Below are 8,340 nucleotides of genomic sequence, written 5' to 3'. Positions count from 1 at the left end.
ACGTATTTTCACATCCAATAGTTCCTCAGCACACCTCTCCCTCCAGCAACTGAACTTCAGTAATCTCATTACTCTGAAGACACATTAGTCTGGAAATTTAGCCTCAATTTAATAAGGCAGACAATAGTAAAAACAGCTATGCTTTGCTATTAGAACAACATGATCTGATCTCTGACAACACAAGCCTTGCCCATCAGGAGTTAAGACAGTTCTTTAAAGATAAATTTCTGGAACATTAGCTTCTACACTTCCAGTATGTTAATTGCCAGAAGACAGACCACACAGATCACAAAACGCAGTTTGACAGAATTTTATAACTGTGCTAAATTTTGACAGAGACAAAAAGTTACCATATTTATGTATTTGCTTTATGATTTGTTTTCTGCTGTTAAACTGTTGCCAAAGACAAGCCTGCTACATACATCCTCTCATTCCTCCTTAATACCTTCAGGGATCCCAAGAACCAAGTCATCTTCAAAACATGCATGAGTACTTTACATATGGAGATCTTCAAAGACAGAAGATTTCTTACCATATTCTTTGCACAACTTTCAGCAGTTGTACATTTCCTTTTCACGTCTGAGTTGATGACAGGGAACAACATGCCAGTTTTTCCAGGCACAGAAATACACTGAAAAGCTCTCTCACACCGTTCACGCAGTTGTTACAGACCTAACTCATCTTCCTATGTGAGACCAAAATATTTCACACACAGTACTACATGAAAACAATGTAATTAAAAACATACTTCAAAGTCATTGTGTGTGCCAATCATTACAGTATTCATACATTTAAACTACAAATCTCTTTTACACATCTGGGCTTTTTTAAGCTTTCATCTTGGTTTAAGAATGCAGAAAACTTGGAGCTATTAATATATACTGCCAGGTGGCTCTGTTACCTTTCCATCCTTTGAAGGTTGTCCTGCAATTCCTACCTATTCTTCCCTTCACTTCACCCGTAAAAATTTGCCAGAAGCACCAGTATATTTTGTCATTGGTTACACTGGAACATATTCATCACCACAGCATAGCACTGCCTCATCCTCTGACTCCAGTATTATGTGGCTGGAAGTTCATGTGGTGACCTCTTAATCCCTCCATTAAGATGTTAAGATTTCTTCTGAAATATCTTTCCGATCCTGCATATCACTCTATGCAAACAGAGTCCACAATGGCGAACACTGCTGACAATACAGATCTGCATTTTATGCTTATCAATTCTATTCACCCTTTAGGAATGAGACATGCCCAAAATCCAGAGTGACCCGCCAAACCAGAGACTCGGATCTCACCACAAGTGAACAACTTTATTTCCCTGCAGCTCCTAGCTATTACTTATACCTCTAGTTTAACTACTTCTTAGTGAAAAAATTCTCATTTAGGAAATTCATGCTTTTCATAAGACAACACATGAATCTCAAGCACAAAAAAAGCCAACAAGACTTCTGATATTACTGCAACCCAAGCTTGCAAAAATATGAAAATCAACATAGACTCATTCTGAATGCTTTATATATACACTACTTAGGCTTTCACGGGTTTGGGTTTTTTAAGCACTGCAAATGCATCAGTATTACCACTGCGAAGACTTAAAGCATGTCCTCCAGCCAAGTGCTTCATGTAAGCTCTCAATTGGTCAGCAAATAGTCCCTCATTTAAAACTGGGGCTGTGGCAAACAAAATTCTGAGCTTCCAGAGCAGATATTAAGCTCTGTGTCACGAGTCACGGACCATACTGCTGTTTCTCATTGTTCTGTGCAGAGAAGTGGGGGAAGGACCGCTCTGTGCCAGAAAGAACTCCAAGATCTAGACAGTGTTTGGCATAGAAGTCTGCAAGCCTCTGCTCATTTACAGTATTATTCTTGAAACATTAAACAATAAGTGCTCTGCAAAGAAATAGGCTGTATAGATTAATTCAAATAACCAGATTAATACAACAAAATATAATTACTGACATGTAAATTGCAGGGACTCACTTTTAGGGTAAGTTTTCTGTAACTTTCACATGAGTAAAGAATGTGCAATTGTATTTACCGGAAGTTGAAACATGTAAGGAAATGAAAAATCACAAAGATCAACTGGAAATGTCATTAGTATTGTGAGGGGAGGGAACAAGAAATAAATAAAAGAAGTCCAGTCATCAGAAAATAAATCACAGTACTATGTAAGGCCTGACACACAGGCTCTTTGGAAACAGTTTGATCAGCATTTCTTTCAGTTGCACTGCTGGCATAATCAGCCTTCACTGTTTCAACTGCCCCTGCCTTGGCTGGCATGCTAGAAGTACCTGTGCACGTGATCGGGAAACAAGGCTGGATAACGTAAGAGTTAACCCCAGTAAAAGGTCTTTTCCCCCGCCACCACCCCCAGTCAATTCCTGCCTCCGGTGACCACGCAGAGGAGCAGGTTCCACAGGCAGCTATCGGCATCCTGGTGCTCAGTAACCACAGCCACCAAGAGAGTTGCCACGTAACAGACCAGGCTGACCGACAGTAAGGGCAGCATGAACACAGTCATTTAGACTCAAACTTCAGATAAGGAAGAACGCCAGTGAGTCTGGAGCTCTGGCATCCCTTTGGGTCTGCGTAACAGACAGCACCCACGCATTTCATTGTGTTTCAGGGAAGTGATCCAGGAGGGGCCTGCCTAACTCCTTACGTTGTGGGTTCCTATGGTGAAACAAGCTGGTACAGTTAATCCCATCTACAGCCTGTTCCCGGAGTAATTCAGAAGTATTAGAGAAATGGGGTGAGGGGTAAACGAATGGTTTTGACTGTGGCAAGAACCTGGTGTCAGCCACCGCTGTCGCAGGGACCTGTGGCACAACCTGACTCTACCCACACCTTTGCAAAAGGGCTGTTCCAAGACACGTGGCAGTGTGGTTTGGGAAGCAACCACGGAAGCGCAAAACAAAACGCCTCTGTTTACTTAACTGAGGTGAATGAATAAAGAGGTTTGACTTGGAAAACTGCAATGTCCCAGAACCAGGAAACTTCTACCTGAGTGCACTCACAAATCACACCCACAGCAGGTCTGACCAATATAGCAGGTATTTACAACAGCTTGCCTCACACAAGAAAAATTCAATGCATTTTGGTGTATTGAGAGTAGTTTCAGTTTTCTACTTTGCTTTTAGCCTACAATCATAATTAGTGTCCTTGTGGAATATACTTTTGATATTTGTTAAAAAAAAAAAAAAAAAAAAAAAATTGGTAAAATACTTCTCCCTATTCCCTCAATATGCTAAATGATTTCTTTCAATTTAAGATTCAGAAAAATCAGTTTAGAACCATTTTGGGATCACTATACCTAAAAACTACCCTTGCTGTAGGTAAATTTCATAAGACAAAAATCAGCATGAGAGATTCATGAGAGATTTCTTTTAATCCAAAGAAAAAGCAGCTGAGTAGCTATTTAACTTTTCAGATTTCCTCAGTATCTTCAGTATTTAAATGCACTTGTTCCAGCACTTCTCTGTCCTCATGCATTGCTTAGGACATCCATGTCAGCAGCGTTAAAATAATGGCACACTTGGCACCAAAAAAGTAATCTGCTTTTTTGTTGTGGGTTTTTTTTTTCCCCTTTCTTTCTTTTTTTTCCTTCTCTTTTAAACCAAGTATGGCAACAATTTGATACCCTAGCAGTGTTTTGCCCTCCTGAACCCTGGCAATGACCCAGAGGATTTGCACTCCACTGCTAATCAGAAGTCTGGCTGTGGCCATTTCCCATGACATAGCTGAAATTCTCCAAAACTTGCCCTCTCAACTCCACTAGCCACACCATACTGAAACTATTTGCTGTATCCTTCGGCTGTCAGTCACAACACCCATGCCCTGGACTCTCTGCTGCAACAGCACAGCCTCCTACGGCCCGCAGTGTCGGGGCTGCAAACCTTCCACACTTAATATTGACCCGCAGTCAGAAATAAAAACTCCCTCGCGGAAGCAGCTTCTTCTGCAGACCTGCTGTTCAAACTGCAATATTACAGCAGAAGTAGCAGGTGCTCTTATCTGACACACACTTTAAAAGGAAACCAAACATTTTATTTTGAAACTTAAATATAAAAAAATATACTCTGTGCACATACTTAAATGAAATTTTTAAGTTTTTATCTCAAGTTAATAAACCTAAGGCCTGTTTCTATTCAACAGCCTGGCTGCCATTCCAGGCTCACCTAACTTATCACACATTCTCTTCAGTGGTGCATAAAAATGGCTCTGATTTATTTTATTCTTTTCTATTAATATCAGGAATCATGGGAAAGATACAATCCAATTTCTGATCTGTCCATGTCTTTCTATTACGCCATAAAAAGCAAACAGAAGAAAATTACAACAAAAAATAAAGTTGCTTAGATCACTCATCCAGGTTTCACCGTTTTGACAGTGTTTAACCAAGAAATTCCATTCTTTTCACGGCAAAGTACAGCCAAACCCTTTGTTTTCTGTCTATATACCGAGAGAGTATTTAAGCATTTTATAAAATTAAGATTTACAACTGACACAAAAAAACCATCAGTACTTCAGGAACAGGAATGATCATAATTCATTCTTTTAAAAATGTAATTATTCTTCAACAACTTAAGACAATTCAAGTAGTGTCTGATTTTCCTAATGTTCCCATTAAAAAACAGAAGCAGCAATTTTTAAGCCTCTGAAAGCTTTCATTCAAAAGGTATCTCAATAGTTAGGTATTTATATAATATCCCAATAATATAACAATCCCAAGGCAAACGGTAGCATTATTGTAACACTTTAATGAAATTTACAATAGCGTGCATATTTATAATGTGTTTTGGCTGTTGCACTACACACTGTTTTCATTAAGCATTATATTTTCTTGAAAAACAGTCTGAATGTCCATACTAAGAAACAGTTTCCAAGAGCAACTCAGCATCAGCACAAAATGCAACATCAGTGATGGAAAAAAGTAACTAACAAGAGGGTCAGTAAAATATATGTATATGTGAAACAACCATCACACAAGATGTTTGGATACCTAAAAAAAAAAAAAAAAAAAAAAAATCACCAACTCTTAACATCAGTACTATCTAGCAGTAAATTAATCTGCACAAAGTTACTCAATTAAAAATGTCATGCAATTCTTTGGAACACAAGCCATTTATTTAAATAATCCACTTATTTCAACAACTGAAAATTCCAATCAGCACACTGAGTCTTGCTCACCACATTCCAAAATTCTTTGCCCTTGTCTGGTAATTCTTTGCCTTATTACCTAATCATTAATATTTGCCAACATGACTTAAAAAATCAATCCAAGCACTCAACTGGTAGTTTCTGAAGAAATAGTTTTTCCATGCAAGACTTTTGTTTTCCCAAGTTATTACCTAATACAGTTAGAAATGCCAAGCAGAACAATGTGTAGATTTACAGTAGATGGACTGTGCAGACACCTAAATCAAATTCAGTGCAATGATATGTGATCGAATATGCAAGTATAAATGCACCTCTGCACAATGGTAGCATTTAAGCCCCAGTTGCTCTTCTGATTCTTTGTAACTAGGTATATTCAGAACATGGACTCCAAGCTATGTAAAAACAACAACATAATATAAGACAACTTTTTTTTTTTTTTAAATTGTCTGGGTTGGTGGTTTTTTTTGTTGGTTGGGGGTTTTTAACAGTCTCTTCGTAAAAATTCCAAAAGGACTACATGTCTTCTCAAAGTTTTATAATGATACCATTTATTGCTATTTTTTTATTCCAGGTAGTTAAGTAATACATGCTTTCATATTAGTTTACAGCGTGACCCACAAACATGGAGCTGCAGTAAATCAGCAGGTGCCATCCCAGACCAGTAATAATGCAAATTTGCACTACATGGAGGCTTCTACTCAGAAATCCAGCGGGCCCTTGACCTGGCTCCTACTGGCTATTATTTAGTTTGAAGACACCAGAACTGCAATACTAGAATAAAAGCACTACCACAAGATGCTCCTGTGATTGCCTCTTCCAGGCTGTCAGACCCTGAATCTGGCTACTGTTTTCAGTATATGGATCACTCTTTTGTTCTCTAATATTTCTACACCAAGGCACAATTGAAATAAAAGCTACCATTTTTTCATACCTACATAAAATCCTGCAAAAAAGAGCCCCATTCCCTTAAGAAGTCTCTAAACATATTTTTTAGTAAGTGATGATAGTTGATGATAAGCAAAAAATATATTACCCGTCCTTTTATCCAAATACTGAAGTGCATTAAGGGTAATTCAAAGGAAATAAGAGCATTGCACCTCAAATGCTATTTCTACATTTTCTCCTATGAATTATAAAATGTATGACCCTATGAAATGTTAAGTAATACTTAAATGTACCATTTTCAATAAGCGTCATAGCTATATGCTAAAAACTGGGATGCACGGAATCATGAAAAGTCACTTTGTAAAATAAGGACTCACAAAATTATTTGCAACCCTTTCAAAGCAACCAAGTAAAGAATAATTTAAGAATGAAATAACTAAGGATAATTATGCTATCTGGAATTATTTAAGATAAAATTAACATTGACTAGAGTTTCTGAAATATCAATACTATTTTCAATAGCTAGTCATTCATACATTGATAAAATGACAACTTGTCTAAGATCTAACTCAAGTCTGTAATAGGGACATTGAATTTTGTTACAGGGAAATGTAAGGACAAAGCAAAAATTTTGTAAATACAGTAGACCTGTTCAAACCTCTATTTCTGTTTGGGTTTTTTTGGTTTTTTTAAAAAAAACCAAACACAACCAAAACGAACAAATAAAAAACCACCCCAAACAAGGCAGTTCACATATATGCCCTGAAGAAAAGCAGAGTAACACAGCTTTCAACCATTCTGACAATTATCCACTTCTCTTTGTGGGGTTGATAGCTACAGGGCTATGCCTAACTTCAGTCTATGAATATGTAAAATGAGGAGCCACTAAATAATATTAAATTGTTTTACTCAACTCACAAACTTACTTTGTCTTTTATTTAAAAAAATTTAAAAGAAAAAACCATTTCAGATTTTTTTTTTTTCCAAAAATAAACCTTCCTAAAATTCAAGTACTTGTATCATTCACATAGTTAACAATTACTGCACATATTACCTATCACTGACGTACCAGTCTAACCAGCGTAACTGATTTCTTTGGCTGACTAGCTGAGAACTCTAAACTAATTAGTTAATCCACATGACACAAATGTCAGGATTTTGGAGTATTTTTGATTATTTTGTACACATATGGCTCCCACACAAACTCTGTAAGAAATTTTTTAGGGGAAAAAAACCGCTACTTGGGAAAAAAAAAAAAATCTTTTGACAGGCACTTTTAAGAAAAAGTACATAATTCAGTAACTGAATTAAGTTGAGTAACTAACTTAAGTTAAGCCTTTCTGGAGGCACTACCATGAAGCCATTCCCTTCAGTATCAGATGAATTGATAATCATGCAAGAAATAGTGTTATATTTTCCTTAGCTGGAGCTTTACCACAAGTTTCAAAATATGCATGCTGGAAGTAATGTGTTTATCTCCAAAACACCAAGGAAAATACTTCATATTTCTAAAGAAGCACACATGATATTAAAGATTACAGACTCAACAATATTTGTCTCCACAGGGTCCTCCCAGCTCTGCCACTTCACAATCTCATTTTATATATTGTTTGGGCCTATTTGAATCTGCTTATCTTTTACTTCACTTACCAATCCCACTTGTGACATGGGCATAATTTTGTAGTAGCTTAAAACGTGTCTGAAATTCAGCATAACCCAGTGGACATTGAGATAACATCTCCTTTTAACAACCATCCTTTTAAAATACTTGGGATTTTTATGTAATTTAAATAGACTGCTGACATTGTAGTAACATTACCTTAGAGGCTGTTTGGAAATAAATTTGAAAATTAAATCAAGATCATCAGATTAAGATCAGAAAGAGAACAATCATATTTCTGTAGTTGCAACCTGAAACTAAGCTAATATCATTTAAATTCAAAAGCTATGTTCTTAGATATAGTGAGGTTGAGACCAATTTGCCCTTCTTTCAAATTTTACCGTTAGATATAGACACAAAAATGCTGCAGAGCAGAACTGAAAATCTTGGCAGATTCAGTAATGTGTGTTCTGAAAAAAATACAAAGAACTGTTCTGTTTTCAATAATAAAAATGCAATGCGATTTGAAAAACAGCATACTCACATTATTGATACAGCCATGAGCGCCCAGTCTGCGGCCAGGAACTGAAACGGGCTGGTAGCCAACTTGCAGCTGCCATCTTCACCGCAAGACCCACAAGAGAGGCTACAAATTGTATGAGCTGTACCAACCCCAAACATCTTCTGGGGATCTCAT

General features: G+C 37.0%; 1 protein-coding gene across 1 annotated transcript in view; it reads right to left on the bottom strand.

The window, feature by feature from the left end:
- Positions 1 to 8,340, bottom strand: part of SLIT3 (slit guidance ligand 3) — a 533,309-nt gene that overhangs the window by 452,919 nt on the left and 72,050 nt on the right. The gene's annotated exons all lie outside the window — the stretch shown is intronic.

Source organism: Calonectris borealis, chromosome 15, assembly GCF_964195595.1.
Source record: "Calonectris borealis chromosome 15, bCalBor7.hap1.2, whole genome shotgun sequence".
Lineage (NCBI taxonomy): Eukaryota > Metazoa > Chordata > Aves > Procellariiformes > Procellariidae > Calonectris > Calonectris borealis.
This window is presented reverse-complemented; position numbering and strand designations above follow the sequence as displayed.